Source organism: Cetorhinus maximus, chromosome 5 (genome assembly GCF_964194155.1).
Source record: "Cetorhinus maximus chromosome 5, sCetMax3.hap1.1, whole genome shotgun sequence".
In the NCBI taxonomy this organism is placed as follows: domain Eukaryota; kingdom Metazoa; phylum Chordata; class Chondrichthyes; order Lamniformes; family Cetorhinidae; genus Cetorhinus; species Cetorhinus maximus.
The window spans coordinates 111081138-111097650 of record NC_135883.1 but is presented as its reverse complement, the minus strand read 5'-3'; positions in this window follow the sequence as shown (position 1 = coordinate 111097650).

Genomic DNA, 16513 nt, shown 5'->3' with positions numbered 1-16513 from the left:
TGTGTGATGGGCTTGTGAGTGTGCGAGCTGAGAGTGATGAAAAGAGTGACTTACCCCGGTAGAACGGAGGAGATCATTTACCCACTTTTGACACTGAGTGGCTGTTCTCTTTTGCAGGGCGTTGCCACTGACCACTTCTGCCACCACCTCCCATGCTGCACTTTTCAGCTTGCTTTCTGGTCATTGCCCAGAGCGGGGGTAGAGGACTTCACGGTGGGCCTCTTCAGCATCCAGTAGGTATCCGAGGGAGGCAGCATGCTTCCTCCCTTTGCAGCCATGACTTTCCAGCAGCTTCTGATGCCTTAGAGAGTGCTAGATCTTTAAATATGGCACCCGGATCACTGAAGGCCTGAGCTGATGGCGGGGTGGACGATTCAGAGGCTGCCCCACCAGCGACTCGGTGTGTTTCCCAGGAATGCATTATGAATGAAGCGGAACCTACCAGGAATGGGACGATATGGCGCACTCTGTTACATTACTTATATCACTACACTGCACTTTGCTTTGTCCTTTCTTTTCAACTTTTCAAATCTCCCCTCACATGAACCCTCCCCCACAATCCCCAATATTAAGTTTAAAGCACTATCTACAGCTCCAGTTATACGATTTGCCAGGACACTGGTTCCAGTGCAGTTCAGTTGAAGAAGTCCCGACAGTACAGTTCCCTCTTTTCCCAGTACTGGTACCAGTGTCCCATGAATCAAAACCCATTTCTCCCACACCAATCTTTGAGTCACGTTTTTAACTCACTGAACTTATTTACCATATGTCAATTTGCTTGTGGCTCAGGCTGTAATGCCAAGATTATTAAATGCTTTAGTTTTGCTGACTCTTTAATCTGTCAATGCAAATTTGCAACCTTCTGAAGGAAGAACATGCATTTCTCATGCTTTTCACAACTTTAAGATGCCCAAAACATTTCAATGAATGAATGAAATACTTTTGAAGTGAAGCTACTGTTATAATGGTTGAACACAGCAAGGCCCAACAAACAACAAAGTGATAATGACCAAATCTTCCGCTATTTAATGATGTTGATTGAGGGGTATGTACTGGTCAGGACAATGGGAAAAACACTCCTGTCCTTTGAAATAGTGTCATAGGCTCTTTTATGTCTAATCCAGAGGACAAAAGGAGCCTTGATTTATACGAATGATTTAATGCCTAATCTAAAAGACGCCTGCAGATCTATGATGCAGATCAGTCATGACCTAATCGAGCAAGCTCGAGGGGTTGAGTGGTCTACCTCTGATCCAATGTTCCCATGAATGAAGGCCGACAGTGAAACAAGAAATCAGTGTTACATATGCATGTAATTATGGTTTTATTTAGTGTGTAATATACCTTTAAGAATAATACTTGTTAAAGAAGATCACATGACCTTTAATACCCAATAGGAGAGTAGCGCGGGCTACCTCTGTAGTTAGTAGTTAGCAGTGTAGAGATAGAGCTTGAAGTGAAAGCACACGTGTAGTTGCTGCTGAGTAGCTTTGTAAATAAACTTAAAGTTTCCACCTAAGAAGTGTCTGCTTATCAACTTTATCAATAGTACCAACTTGGCCACCTCTCACAACAAACTGACGACGAGGATAAAACAAGTTTAACAGAAGAAATCAAGTGAAAAGAAATCGGCACTGTGCCTCACCCAGTATGTGTAAGTCGAAGTTCCACTCGAATCGAAGAAGTAATTCCCTCTCAGAATGCCACAATTTGGAAGAATTGATCCTTTTGATCCAGCCATGGACGATTGGCCTTATTACATTGAATGCCTCATGTTCTTTTTTCAAGCGAGCGAGATTACGGGGGAAGAGAAGAGGTGAGCAATCCTCTTAAGTGCATGTGGAAAAAAGCCCATGGCTTGATTCGCAGTTTGATGGCAGCCAGTGCCCCAAATTCAAAAAATTTTGATGAATTGGTGAAGGGTCATTATCAACCAAAGCCCTCAGTCACGATGCAGAGGCTCAAGTTTAACTCGAGAAATGGAGCCTTGGGGGAGACAGTTGCAAGCTATGTGGCAAGCTTGAAGTAGTTAACAGAATATTGTGAGTTTGATACATCTCTAAACAACATGCTCAGAGATCGTTTAGTGTGCAGTGTGAATGAGGACATGATTCAGAGGAGATTATTGTCTGAAGCGAATTTGAATTTCAAGAAGGCGCTAGAGATAGCACTGGCCATGGAAAGCGCAGTAAGAGATTCAAAAGCCATACGGGGCGTGCAAAATGGCACCATCTTCCACATTGGGTGGAAAACCCCAGCTGAAAAAGGCGCGAAATTGCAAGACACTGCCGAGAAGCGGGAAACAGCTCCTGCTAGCCGGAAATCTTTTTAAAAATGACTTAGCAGTGAAAATAAAGAATAATTTCAACAGAGGTGGAAATAAGCAGTCATATAGTGATTTGCGTTTAAAAAAAATCGAATGTTATTGTTGTCACAGAAATGGACACATAACGAGACAGTGCAAGGAAAGATTCAAGCAGGCTTTTAAACAAAAGAAAAATCCCAGTGAGATCTAGAATGTAGAAGAGCCTGAAGCAACAAATTCAGATATTTACTCGTTGTTTAATCTGAAGGTTGGAAAGACAGAACCAATATTTGTGACAGTGGAAGTAAATGGCAAACCTGTTAGAATGGAAGTGGACATGGGAGCTTCCACTACAGTAATTGGGGAACATACGTTCAGATATCTGAATAATGGGTAACATCAGTTAAATTTGGAAGAAACAACTGCCCAATTAAAACATACATGGGTGAAGACATTCAATTCAGAGTAACTGCCCATTATGGAAGTCAATCGGCAGAGCTACTCTTGATGGTGGTAGCAGGCGAGGGGCCAAGCTTCCTGGGGTGAAACTGGCTAAAGGAGGTTAAGTTAGAATGGGCTAAAATTTTCCAGTTGAGAGCAAGTGGATTATCGGAGCTACTTCAAAAGTATGCCACCATCTTTAAGGATGAGCTGGGAAAAATCCAGGACCTGCAGGTCAAGATTCATGTGGATCTGGAAGCAACCCCTCGCTTCATGAAGGCGAGTCCGGTGTCATATGCCCTACAAGAAAAAGTCGACATTGAGCTGAACAGACTAGAGAAACTGGGTGTTATACAACCTGTTCACTTCTCAGAATGGGCAGCACCTTAAACCTGACCAAAGCATCTGAATTTGTGGAGACTACAAACTGATGGTTAATAAAGTAGCTAAGTGAGACAGGCACCCCATTCCAAAAACTGAAGAACTGTATGCCAAGCTGGCAGGAGGGACAACGTACACAAAACTTGATATGATTCATGCTTATCAACAACTAGAGTTGGATAATGCCTCCTGGAAATTTGTCACAATTAATACCCACAAAGGGCTGTACCAATAAATGCGATTGCCTTTTGGTGTCTCCCCCTCTTGTGCCTCTTTCAGAGAACAATGCAAAGCTTACTGCAGGGACTGCCTTGGTTGTAGCCTATTTAGATGATGTATTGGTGACAAGATTCACTGAAAAACAGCATTTGGCACAATTAGAAGATGTCTTAAAACGTTTCTTGCAAGCTGGAGTGCTTTTTAAAAAAGAAAAGTGCACACTCCAAGTGAGGGAGGTAATCTATTTGGGTCACCGGGTAGGTTCACAGGGCCTGCACCCGGTTTAGGAGAAAGTGAGAGCCATAAGAGAGGCACCTGCAACAAAGAACACCTCAGAGCTCAAATCATTCCTAGGAATGATCAAATATTATGGGCAATTCTTATCCAATTTGTCACCAGTGCTAGGCCCCCCTGCATTATCTACCCAAAAAGAACCAATGTTGGTGTTGGATTCTGGTCACCAGTTTGTTGAGGCTTAAGGATTTGGGTCGCACACCTGCTTTGGGATGGCCGAGTTGGTACAATAGACAGATTAGGTCAGTAGACACTTCTTAGTTGGAACACACCCTGTTTACCTACAAAGGTATTCAGCAGCTACACTTGTGTGCTTTGAAGTCAAAACCTGTCTCCACATTACGGACTCTGACTATGGACTACTGACTACTGAAGTAGACCGTCCTATTCCTCTATTGGATACTAAGATCATCTGATCTTCCATTATAACATTCTTCTTAAAGGTATATTACACATCAGATTACCACATCCCTCCCCCTTTACTCAGAAATACATTATACAATATACTCAAAGTATCAAATTATTTACACAGATAAGTCATTTACAAATTCAGTCTTTCTGGGGGTTTCTTTATGCGTGTAGAACATCTCAGCTCTACAGCTTCAGATGCTTTGCCAGGAACCTCCTTTTCTGGAGTTTTCTGAACATCAGGTTCTTCAGCGGGCACCTGTAAATCAGTTTCCTCAACTCTTGCAGATACAGCCAACCTTACACACACATCTGTACTTGACTGATTTCTCTCAACACAAAACGTTGACTTGGTCGTGAACACTGGTGGAATCATTTCTTGGTGGATGGCTTCTCTCCTCCTTATGTGATCCACATGTCTCCGTATGGCTCGGTCTTCCAACTTCAGGTGGTAAGAAAGAGGTCCAGTCATTGCACTTATTTCACCCAATAACCACTTTGGTCCTTCCCCAAAATTCTTCACATATACCGTCTCTCCTATGGTAAACTTCCTATCACAACTATGCCAGTCTTGTCTAGTTTTCCGACTTCCAGGACTCCTTTCCACCTTCCCCTCTAAATTTGGCGTTACGAAGCTCAATCTCATCCTGAGATTCGTTGTCTCATCAATAATTCCACAGGCGTGACACCTGTTGTTATGTGAGGGTTGGTCCTTTAATGGAAAAGAAAGCGTGCTAGCTTGGTTGCTATGGAATCTCCAGTTAATTTCTTCATGCCAGATTTGAATGTTTGAACCACCCTTTTGGCCAGTTCATTTGAGGAGGGGTGGTATGGTGAAGCTTTTACATGAGTGATACCGTTGAGGCTGATAAACCGTTGAAACTCAATACTCATAAACGCTGTACCGTTTTCAGAAACGACAACTTCTGGTAGTCTGTGAATGGCAAAACTTTGACGTAGCTTCACACAAGTGTAGCAGAAGACCTTTGGTGACTCTGCCTCATATATGTCCACCCATTTTGAGTGGGCATCAACAGTAATCAGAAACATTGTTACCATGAAAGGTCCCACATGGTCAATGTGTAACCGCACCCATGGCCTTCCTGGCCACTGCCAAGGGTGTAACGGAGCCGTTGAAGGTAATTTTTGCATTTGCTGACACTGCATACAATTCTTCACTAAGCTCTCTATTTCTCCATCCATCCCTGGCCAGCATAAATAACTGCATTTTATGGTCTTCATTTGGGAAATTCCTGAATGTGCACTATGTAGTTCAATTAACAATGGCTTTCTTCCTTTTGAAGGAACAATCACTTGTGCTCCCCGCAATAAGATACCATCCTGGCTGGTTATTTCATGCCTTCTGAAGGTCTTCAATTTTTTGTATGGGGTGTCTGTATAGCTAAGCCACTTTATTAATTGTCAATTTGTAATCTCCACAGATTCAAATGCTTTGGTCAGGTTTAAGAATGGGGACTATTAGTGCTGCCCATTCTGAGAACTGCATAGGTTATATAACTCCCAGTTTCTCTAATCTCTCCAGTTTGGTTTCAACTTTTTCCCGCAATGCATAAGGTACTGGTCTTGCCTTCATGAATCGGGGGTCGACCCTGAATCCACATGAATTTTTGCTTGCAGCCCCTGGGTCTTCCCAAGTTTGTCCCAGAAGACTGAGGTGTATTTTTGTAGTAGCACTGGTATTCCACTCGCTCTCAGATGGAAAATTTTAGCCCATTCTAACTTAATTTCCTTTAGCCAGTTTCATCCAAGGAGGCTTGGCCCCTCGCCTGCTATCACCATCAAGGGTAGTTTTACTGATTGGCTTCCATAATGAATAGTAACTCTGCTTATGCCTTTGACTTGTATGTCTTCTCCCAGGTAAGTTTTTAATTTGGCATCTGTTTCTTCCAAATTTAACTTATGTTCACCATAATTCAGATATTTGAAGGTGTGTTCACCTGTAGTGGAAGCTCCTGTGTCCACCTCCATTCTAATAGGCATGTCATTTACCTTCACTGTTACATATATTGGTTCTGTTCTCCCAACCTTCAAGTTACAATGAATAAATATCGAATCTGTTACTTCAGGCTATTCTACATTGTAGATCTCACAGGGTTTTTTCTTTTGTTTGAAAGTCTGCCTGATTCTTTCCTTGCACTGTCTCATTATGCGTCCATGTTGATGACAATAAAAACAGTCGATTTTTTTAAACTGCCAATCAATATAAGGCTGTCTGTTCCCACCTCTGTTGCCATTATTCCATGTTTTCACTTCTTTATAATTTGTCTGCTAGTGGTGGCTGTTTCCCGCTTCTTGGCAGAGCTTTGCATTTCTGCCATTTTGGCTGGGGCTTCCCACCCAATGTAGAGGACGGTACCATTTTGCACTTCTTCTGTGGCTTTTGAATCCCTTACTGTGCTTTCCGTGGCCAGTGCTATCTCTAGCGTCTTCTTAAAATCCAAATTTGTTTCAGGCAGTAATCTCTTCTGAATCGTGTCCTCATTTGCACTGCACACTAAACAATCTTTGAGCATGTCATTTAAAGATGCACCAAACTCGCAATATTCTGCTAATTGTATCAAACTTGCCACATAACAAGCAACTGCCTCCCCCCGGGGGTCTATTTCTTGAGGTAAATTTGAACCATTGCATTGTTACCAAGGGCTTTGGCTGGTAATGAACTTTTACAAAGTCCACCAATTCCTCAAAACTTTTCGAATCAGGGGCACAGGGCGCTGTCAGACTTCCAATCAATCCATAGGTTTTACTCCCACATGTGGATAAGAGAATCGCTCACCTCTTCTCTTCCCCTGCTATGTCACTCGAATGTCACACTTGGAAAAAGAACATGAGGCATTCAATATAATGAGACCAATCATCCGTGGCTGGATGAGGACATCCCAGTTCCACAGATGTTAAATTTCTTAGGGTCCTCACCAGTATGCACTCAACAGATCAGAGACTGGACAAGTCGGGACCCAATCCTATCTCAAGTATGAGAACAAGTGCTTCATGGTTGGTCGCAGGAGCCTGTATCTGACAAAATGAAACCATACTTCAACAGACGACATGAAATAACTAGCCAGGATGGCATCTTATTGTGGGGAGCATGAGTGATAGCTCCTCCAAAGGGAAGCGAGCCACTTTTAATTGAACTACACAGTGACCAACCAGGAATTTCCCGAATGAAGACCATAACATGCAGCTATCTATGGTGACCTGTGATGGATGGTGAAATAGAGAGTTTAGTAAAGCACTGTGTGCAATGTCAGCAACTGCAAAAGTTACCAGTGACAGCTCCGTTATACGCATGGGAGTGGCTGGGAAGACCCTGAGTGACTATGTGGGACTTTTCATGGGAACAATGTTTCTGCTCATTGTTGATGCCCACTCAAAATGGATGGACATATATGAGATGAAGTCTTCTGCTACAATTGAGAAACTACATTAGTGTTTTGCCATTCATGGACTACCAGAAGTAGTCATTTCTGATAACAGCACAGCATTTACGAGTGCTAAGTTTCAACGGATTATCAGCCTCAATGGCATCACTCATGTAAAAATTTCAAAGTACCACCTTTCCTCAAATGGACTGGCTGAAGGGGTAGTTCAAACATTGAAGCCAGGTATGAAGAAGCTAACTGGCGATTCCTTAGCAGTCAAGCTAACAGGCTATCTTTTTCATTATAGGACCACCTCTCACATAACAACAGGCCTCACCTGCAGAGTTATTGTTGGAATGCTGTCTCAGGATGAGATTGAGCTCAATAATGCCGAATTGAGAGGGGAAGGTGGAAAGGAGTCGGGGAAGCCAGAAAACTAGACATGACTGGCATAGTCGTGAGATGAAATTTACCGTGGGAGAGATGGTATACACAAAGAACTTTGTAAAAGATCCAAAGTGGTTACCGGGTGAAATAAGTGTTGTGATTGGACCTCTATCTTACCATGTGAAGGTGGAAGGCCGAGTCAAACAGAGACATGTGGATCATCTAAAGAAGAGAGAAATAAATCACCAAGAATTGATTCCACCAGTGTTCACAACCGGGTCAGCGTTTCCTGTTGAAATGCTTGGTTCAACCCAGTACAGACATGTCTGCTGTTGCTGTAAGAGTTGAGGATACAGAACAGTGGGTGCACATCGGAGCACCTGGTGTTCAGGCAACTCCAGAAAAGGAGATTCCTGACAAAATATCTGAAGTTGTAGAGCTGAGACGATCTACAGGCATAAGGAAACCCCAAGAAAGACTGAACTTGTAAATTGCCAGAGTAAATATGTTGCTGTTTGAGAAAATAGTACTTGTAAATATAAAATGTATATCTGAGTAAAGGGGGAGGGATGTGGTTATTATGGTTTTATTTAGTGTGTAATGTACCTTTAAGAATAATACTTGTTAAGGAAGATCACATGATCTTTAGTGCCCAATAGGAGAATAGCGCAGGCTCCCTCCATGGTTAGCAGTTAGCAGTGTAGAGATAGAGTTTGAAGTGAAAGCACACATGTCGTTGCTGCTGAGTACCTTTGTAAATAAACTTAAAGCTTCCACCTAAGAAGTGTCTGCTTATCAACTCTATCAATAGTACCAACTTGGCCACCTCTCACAATGATATTGAAGTAGATTTTACAAATCTACACCACTTAAGAGTATGTATTTAGAGTTTGAGACTGGGGATCAGTATTAATTTTAATGGAGTGAAATTTTTTTTTCATTCATGGAATTTGGGATTCGCTGGCTGGGCCAGCATTTATTGCCCATCCCTATTTGCCCTTGAGAAGGTGGTGGTGAGCTGGCTTCTTGAACCACTACAGTCCCTGTGGTGCAGGTGCACAAAGAGTTCTGTTGGGAAGGGTGTTCCAGGATTTTGACCCAGCGACAGTGAAGGAATGGTGATATATTTCCAAGTCAGGATAGTGAATGACTTGGAGGGGAACTTCCAGGCAATGCTGTTCCCGTGTATCTGCTGCCCTTGTCCTTCTAGAAGGTCGTGGTGTGGGTTTGGAAGTTGCTGTCGAAGGAGCCTTGGTGAATTCCTGCAATGCATCTTGTAGACAGTACACACTGCTCCTACTGTGCATCAGTGATGGAGGGAGTGAATGTGGATGTGATGCCAATCAAGTGGGATGCTTTGTCCTGAACGGATTCAAGCTTCTTGAGTGTTGTGGGAGCTGTACTTATCCATGCAAATGGGGAGTATTCCATCACACTCCTAGCTTGTGCTTTGTAGATGGTGGACAGGCTTTGGGGAGTCAGGAGGTGGGTTACTCATCGCACGATTCCTAGCCTCTGACCTGCTCTTGTAGCCACAGTATTTATATGGCTAGTCCAGTTCAGTTTCTGGTCAATGGTAACCCCCAGGATGTTGATAGTGGGGGATTCAGTGATGGTAATGTCATTGAACATCAAGGGGCAATGCTTGGATTCTCTCTTGTTGGAGATGGTCATTGCCTGACACTTGTGTAGCATGAATATTATTTGCCACTTGTTAGCGCAAGCCTGGATATTGTCCAGGTCTTGCTGCATTTGGCCATGGACTGCTTCAGTATCTGAGGAGTCGCGAATGATGCTGAATATTTTGCAATCATCAGCGAACATCCCCATTTCTGACCTTATGATGGAGGGAAGGTCATTGATGAAGCAGCTGAAGATGGTTGGGCCGAGGACACTGCCCTGAGGACCTCCTGCAGTGATGTCCTGGAGCTGAGATGACTGACCTCCAAAAACCACAACCATCTTCCTTTGTGCTAGGTATGACTCCAACCAGCGGAGCGTTTTCCCCCTGATTCCCATTGACTCCTGTTTTGCTACGGTTCCTTGATGCCATACTTTGTCAAATGCAGCCTTGATGTCAAGGACAGTCACTCTCACCTCACCTCAGGTGTTCAGCCCTTTTGTCTATGTTTGAGCCAGGGCTGTCATGAGGACAGGAGCTGAGCGGCCCTGGCGGAACCCAAACTAGGCATCAGTGAGCAGGTTATTACTAAGCAAGTGCAGCTTGATAGCACTGTTCATAACTCCTTCCATTACTTCACTATTGATGGAGAGTAGACTGATGGGGCAGTAATTGGCCGGGTTGGATTTGTCCTGCTTTTTGTGTACAGGACATAGCTGGGCAATTTTCCACATAGCTGGGTAGATGCTAGTGTTGTAGCTGCACTGGAACAGCTTGGCTAGGGGCGCGGCACATTCTGGAGCACAAGTCTTCAGTACTATTGCCGAATATCATCAGGGCCCATAACATTTGCAGTATCCAGCAGGTAGTGGCAGAGTGGAGGATATGCCTGGTCATGAGGTTACAGATTGTGGTCATATACAATTCTGCTGCCGCTGATGGCCCACAGCACCTCATGGATGCCCAGTCTTGGGTTGCTAGATCTGTTCAAAATCTATCCCATTTAGCATGGTGGTAGTGCCACACAACACAATAGAGGGTATCCTCAATGTGAAGGCAAGACTTTGTCTCCACAATAACTGTGAGGTGGTCACTCCTACCGATACTGTCATGGACAGATGCATCTGCGGCAGACAGGTTGGTGAGGATGAGGTCAAGTATGTTTTTCCCTCTTGTTGGTTCCCTCACCACCTGCTGCAGACTCAGTCTAGCAGCTATGTCATTTAAAACTCAGCCAGCTCGGTCAGTAGTTCTGCTACCGAACCACTCTAGTGATGCATATTGAAGTCCCCCATGCAGAGTACATCCTGTGCCCTTGCCACCCTCAGCGCTTCCTCCAAGTGGTGTTCAACATGGAGAAACACTGATACATCAAGCTGAGGGAGGGTGGTATGTGGTAATCAGCAGGAGGTTTCCTTGTCCATGTTTGACCTGATGCCATGAGACTTCATAAGGTCCAGAGTCAATTTTGAGGACTCCCAGGCCAATACGTCCTGACTATATACCACTGTGCTGTTACATCCGCTGGGCCTGTCCTGCCGATGGGACAGGACATACCCAGGGATGGTGATATCTGTAAGGTTTGATTCTGCGAGGATGACTATGTCAGGCTGTTGCTTGACTAGTCTGTGAGACAGCTCTCCCAATTTTGGCACTAGCCCCCAGATGTTAGTAAGGAGGACTTTGCAGGGTCGACAGGGCTGAGATTGCCATTGTCGTTTCTGGTGCTTAGGTCGATGCCAGGTGGTCCGTTTGGTTTCATTCAGTTTTTGTGACTTTGTAGTGGTTTGATAAAACTGAGCGCCTTGCAAACAATTTCAGAGGGCAGTTAAGAGCCAACCACATTGCTGTGGGTTTGGAGTCACATGTAGGCCAGACCAGGTGAGGATGGCAGATTACCTTCCTTAAAGGGCATTAGTAGGTGGGTTTTTACAACAATGGACAATGGTTTCATGGTCATCATCAGATTTTTAATTCCAGATTTTTATTGAATTCAAATTCCACCATCTGCCGTGGTGGGATTCCAACCCGGGTCCCCAGAGCATTTTCCTGGGTCTCTGGATTATCAATGCAGTGACAGTACCACTATGCCAACACCTCCCTCTGGCCTGCTAACCTCAGTGTCTGCACATTAACCCATGTTGCTGCTGGTTTGACGACAACTGCTTTAGCAGGTTGAGATTTGGGATGGTGCATGAAGTGTCCACGTGAGGAACCAGGAACTTGGGCTGTTCGTCAAGTTTCTGCATATTCCTGTGTTCCGTTGTTATAACATTTAATTACTACCCTTTCAATTGTTGTAAATGCTAATGCAGCTAAAACCAACAGCTGCGGAAATTTTCTCCACAATATACACCACAAACATCTGATGATGCCAGATAAACATTCACCCCGATTTTCCCTTGGGATAAGGACCATTCTAGCAGGGACCAGTACATCTTTTTGGCCCAAAGTGGAAACATTGGGCGTATTCCTCTCTCTCTTGGCCTGTTCCTCCCCCTTCTCAGACTGCACCCTGTCATCACTTACCTTCCTGCAGATTGTTCCTTGGGTCCAATCTCCCACACAATTTCCCACTCCTGACCATGTTATTCTAGCAGGGAAGGCAATGAGGCTTGCTATCAAGCCAATTGACCCTGATAATACGTTGCCCACACCATAAAATGGTTGTCCTGGGCAGTTGGGCAGGAGCGACCAATCCGATTTTTTAACAACGTTTTTCAAAGAGCAGGAAGGAAGGGGGAGTTCGATCATCGGGGGCTGCCCTTTGCTGATTAGGAGCAGCCCCCAAAAGATCGAACCCCACCCCCCGACCTCCTTCATCCCCGCTGCAGGCTGCGGACCGCATTACCAGCAACTGTGAAGCTGGCCATTGGCATGAAATCTTATGCAACTGTTACCTTCCAGACTGGAGCTGGTGATCGTTGCAACATCTCAGTTTGTAACTTTGTGAGGATTGCAGGATTCCTCATTGTGCAGGGTGCTACTTACTGCAGGCACACCACTTTCCAAGTGTTGCATGCTAACACTAAGGTGTACTGCAAGGAGCTCTACTTTCTCCACGTTCAGCTGGTATATGACCATAGGCAGTGAATCATGTAGGTTAGTACCTGGTATCATGACAGTAGTCATGATGCCTTTATTTTGCAGCAGTCTGCTGTGCCACCTGCATTTATGACACCATTCCAAAGCAAATTTAGGCTGCTGGGTGACAAGGGCTATCTGCTGACCACATGTTCAAGACTCCAGTGTGAAACCCCCATACACATTGGCAGCATGTATTCAATGAAAACCATGCTGCCACACATTTGACAGAGCAGATCATTTGAGTGCTAAAACAATACTTCTGCTGCCTGGACCACTCTGGAGCAGCCCTGTAGTACCTGGAAAGTGGATGTTAAGATTTGGTGTAGTCTGCTGCATGCTACAGTACCTTTCCATTAAAATAGTACAGCCCCTGCCACCCTCTATATGGAAAACAGCTGTGGATCAGGAGGAGGTGGAAGAGAAGGAGAAGGAGGTGGAGGAAGAAGAAGGGAGGACGCAACCTTGAAAACCCCTTCCTCGCCACGTTGTCGACGAACAATTCATCGAACTGCAGTATCAGTAAACACCAATTCCCCATTCAACAACACTCCCATACCTTCCTTTCCCTCTGTTGTTGACCATCACAACGATCACTTGGCTGCAATGCAAAAATAAAACCCACCACAAAATAAACATTCAAAACCAAATTTATAAATGAAACCGTATTGCATTCATAGGTTAACTAATCACCCTTGGGCATTTCCTTAGTGCCTAACTTCATGTGCCTTTATCTGTCCCAGTACTTCTACGCAGTACTACCTCAGAAACTGCAGGATGGCTGGTGAAAGGCTGCTGAGTCTGTAGATGATCTTGGAGGACAACCTTGAGCAGCTCTAGGCCTATATGACCCAGCTTCAGACTGCACTGTTTTGGCTTGGGCAGCAGCAGTCTGGACTGGCTGGCTGATAGTCAACAACAAGGGCACTGGAGGAGTGACAGTGATGGAAGAACAAATGCTGAGAGAACAGCAGATTCCTGCTCCTTAAGAACATAATAAATAGGAGCAGGAGTAGGCCATTTTATCCCTCGGACCTGCTCTGTCGTTCAATAGGATCATGGCTGGCCTTTGACCTCAATTCCACTTTCTTGCCCAATCTCCATACTCTTGGACTCGTAGAGTCCAGAAATCTAACTTACTCAGTCTTGAATATACTCAACAACTGAGCATCCACACCTCAGAAAATTCCAAAGATTCACAATTCTCATACGAGCATACGAAGCAGGAGCACAAGTAAGCCATTTGGCCCCTCGAGCCTGCTCCACCATTCAATAAGATCATGGCTGATCTGTTTGTGTTTCAAATTCCACATTCCCATCTAACCCCGATAATCTTTGATTCCCTTGCCTAACAAGAATCTATCTACCTCTGCCTTAAAGATATTCAATGACCCCGCCTCCACCACCTTCTGATGCAGAGAGTTTCAAAGTCACACAATCCTCTGAAAGAAAAAAATTCTCCTCATCTCTGTCCTAAAAGGGCGACCCCTCATTTTAAAACCCCCTAATTCTGGACTCACCCACAAGAGGAAACATCTTTTCTACATCCACCTTGCCAATACCGTTTAGGATCTTATACACTTCAATCAAGTCACCTCTCGCTCTTTTAAACTCCAGTGGAAACAAGCCCAGTCTGCCTAACCTTTCCTCCTAAGACAACCTGATCATTCCAGGCATCAATCTCGTAAACCTCCTCTGAACTGCATCCAATGCATTGACATCCTTCCTTAAATAAGGGGACCAATACTGTACACAATATTTGAGATGTGTTTTCACCAATTCCCTGTATAACTGAAATATAACATCCTTCCTTATATGCTCAATTCCTCTCATAATAAAGAATAGCATTCCATTAGCCTTCCTAATTACTTGCTGTACCTGTATACTAACTTTATGTGACTCATGTACTAGAACACCTAGATCCCTCCGCAGCTCAGAATTCTGCAGTTGCTTTCCATTTAAGTAATACTCTACTTATTTATTCTTCTGCCAAAGAGGTCAAATTCACACTTTCCTACATTACACTCCATCTGTCAGATTTTTGCCCAATCACTCAACCTATCTATATCTGCCTGCAACCTCCTTATGTCCTCTTCACAACAAGCTCTCCTACCTGTCTTTGTGTCATCTGCAAATTTAGCTACCGTGCCTTCACTCCCCTCATCTAAGTCATTGATATAATTGTAAAAAGTTGAGCTGAGGAACTCCACTCATCACATCCTGCCAATTAGACAAAGACCCATTTATGCATACTCTCTGTTTTCTGCCAGCCAGCCAATCATCTATCCATGCTGATAAGCTATTCCCTGCACCATGAGCTTTTATTTTCCGCAAAAACATTTGATGTGGCACCTTATCAAATGCCTTCTGGAAATCCAAGTACAGCATGTCTACAGGCTCCCCTTTATCAACAGTGCATGTTACTCCTTCAAAGAACTCCAACAAATTGGTTAAACATGATTTCCCTTTCACAAAACCATGCTGACTCTTCCCGATTACCTCGAGGTTTTCTAAGTGCGCAGCTATAATCTCCTTAACGATCGATTCAAACACCTTCCCCACGACAGACATCAAGTTAACTGTTTTCTGCCTCCCTCCCTTCTTGAATAGAAAGGTTATATTTGTTACTTTTCAGTCTGATGGAACCTTTCTAGAATCCAGTGAATTTTGGAAAATTAACACCAATTACTTCATTCAAGACCCTCTTTTAAGACCCTAGGACAAAGACTTGTCAGCCTGCAACTCCATCAGTTTGCTCAGTACTGCTTCCCTCGTGATTGTAATTTCACCAAGTTTCGCTCTCCTGATTTACAGCTATTACTGTTTGTTTGTATCTTCTATAGTGAAGACAGAAGCAAAATATTTGTTTGTTTCATCCGCCATTTCCTTATCATCTACTATTACTATTAACTCCCTATTCTCACTTTCTAGAGGACTAACACTCACTTTACTTACTCTTTTCCTTTTTAAATACCTGTTGAAACTCTTGCTATATGTTTTTATATTTCTTGCTAGCCTGAGCAGATGTCCTGAACCCTGGCACCGGGCAGGCAACACAGCTTTCTGGACTCTCGATCTTTTCTGCAGAGAACAGTGTCAATCCCCCTCGCTATACTATCCCCTACCACCACTACATTCCTTTTTGCTCCCACCGCTTGACCGGCTTCCTGTATCAGGGTGCCATTGCCAGCCTGCTCATCCACCCTGCAGGCCCTGCATTGATCCACACAGGTTGTGAGCGCCTCAAACCGTTTGACAATTGCAAAGTCTGAGGCTCTCCAGACTGTCTGCTCAGTCCCATTATCTGTCTCACTCATGATCACATCCTTCTGTCCCTCACTACTGACCAAAACAGGTGATGCTATCCTAAGAGGCATGACCATCTTCTGGAACCAAGTGTCCAGGTATTTCTCCCCCTCCCTTATGTTGCTCTGTGTCTACAGTTGAGCTTCCAAATCATTAATCCTGATCAGGAATTCATCCAGCTGCTTGCACATTCTGCAGACATGTTTGTCACGGATCACCTTGGTGTCTAAAAGTTTCCACATTCCACAGCTGCAACATAACACCTGCCCTGCCATTGTTACTTATGTTATTTAGTTAACTTAATTTAATTACTCACTTAATTAACTTAGAATAATTCCATTGTATACCATATCCCTTTCCCCTGTGCACTGAATTCCCATTCGCTACTCACTCAGTCTCTGTCTCACTCTGGTGTCATTGCCTGTCTCCTCACATGCCCCTTACTGATCTCAGTCATGAATTTCTCATCCTCAGCCCAAGATGGTCACCCATTTACCCTGAAACTATGCCCCCTTGTTCTAGGCTCTCTAGCCAGGGGAAACAACTTCTCAGTATCTGCCCTGTTAAGTCCCCTCAGAATATTGTATGTTTGAATGAGGTCATCTCTCATTCTTCTAAATGCCAGGGAATAAAGGCTTAATCTCTCTATATAGGACAATCATCTCATCCCAGGAATCAATCTAG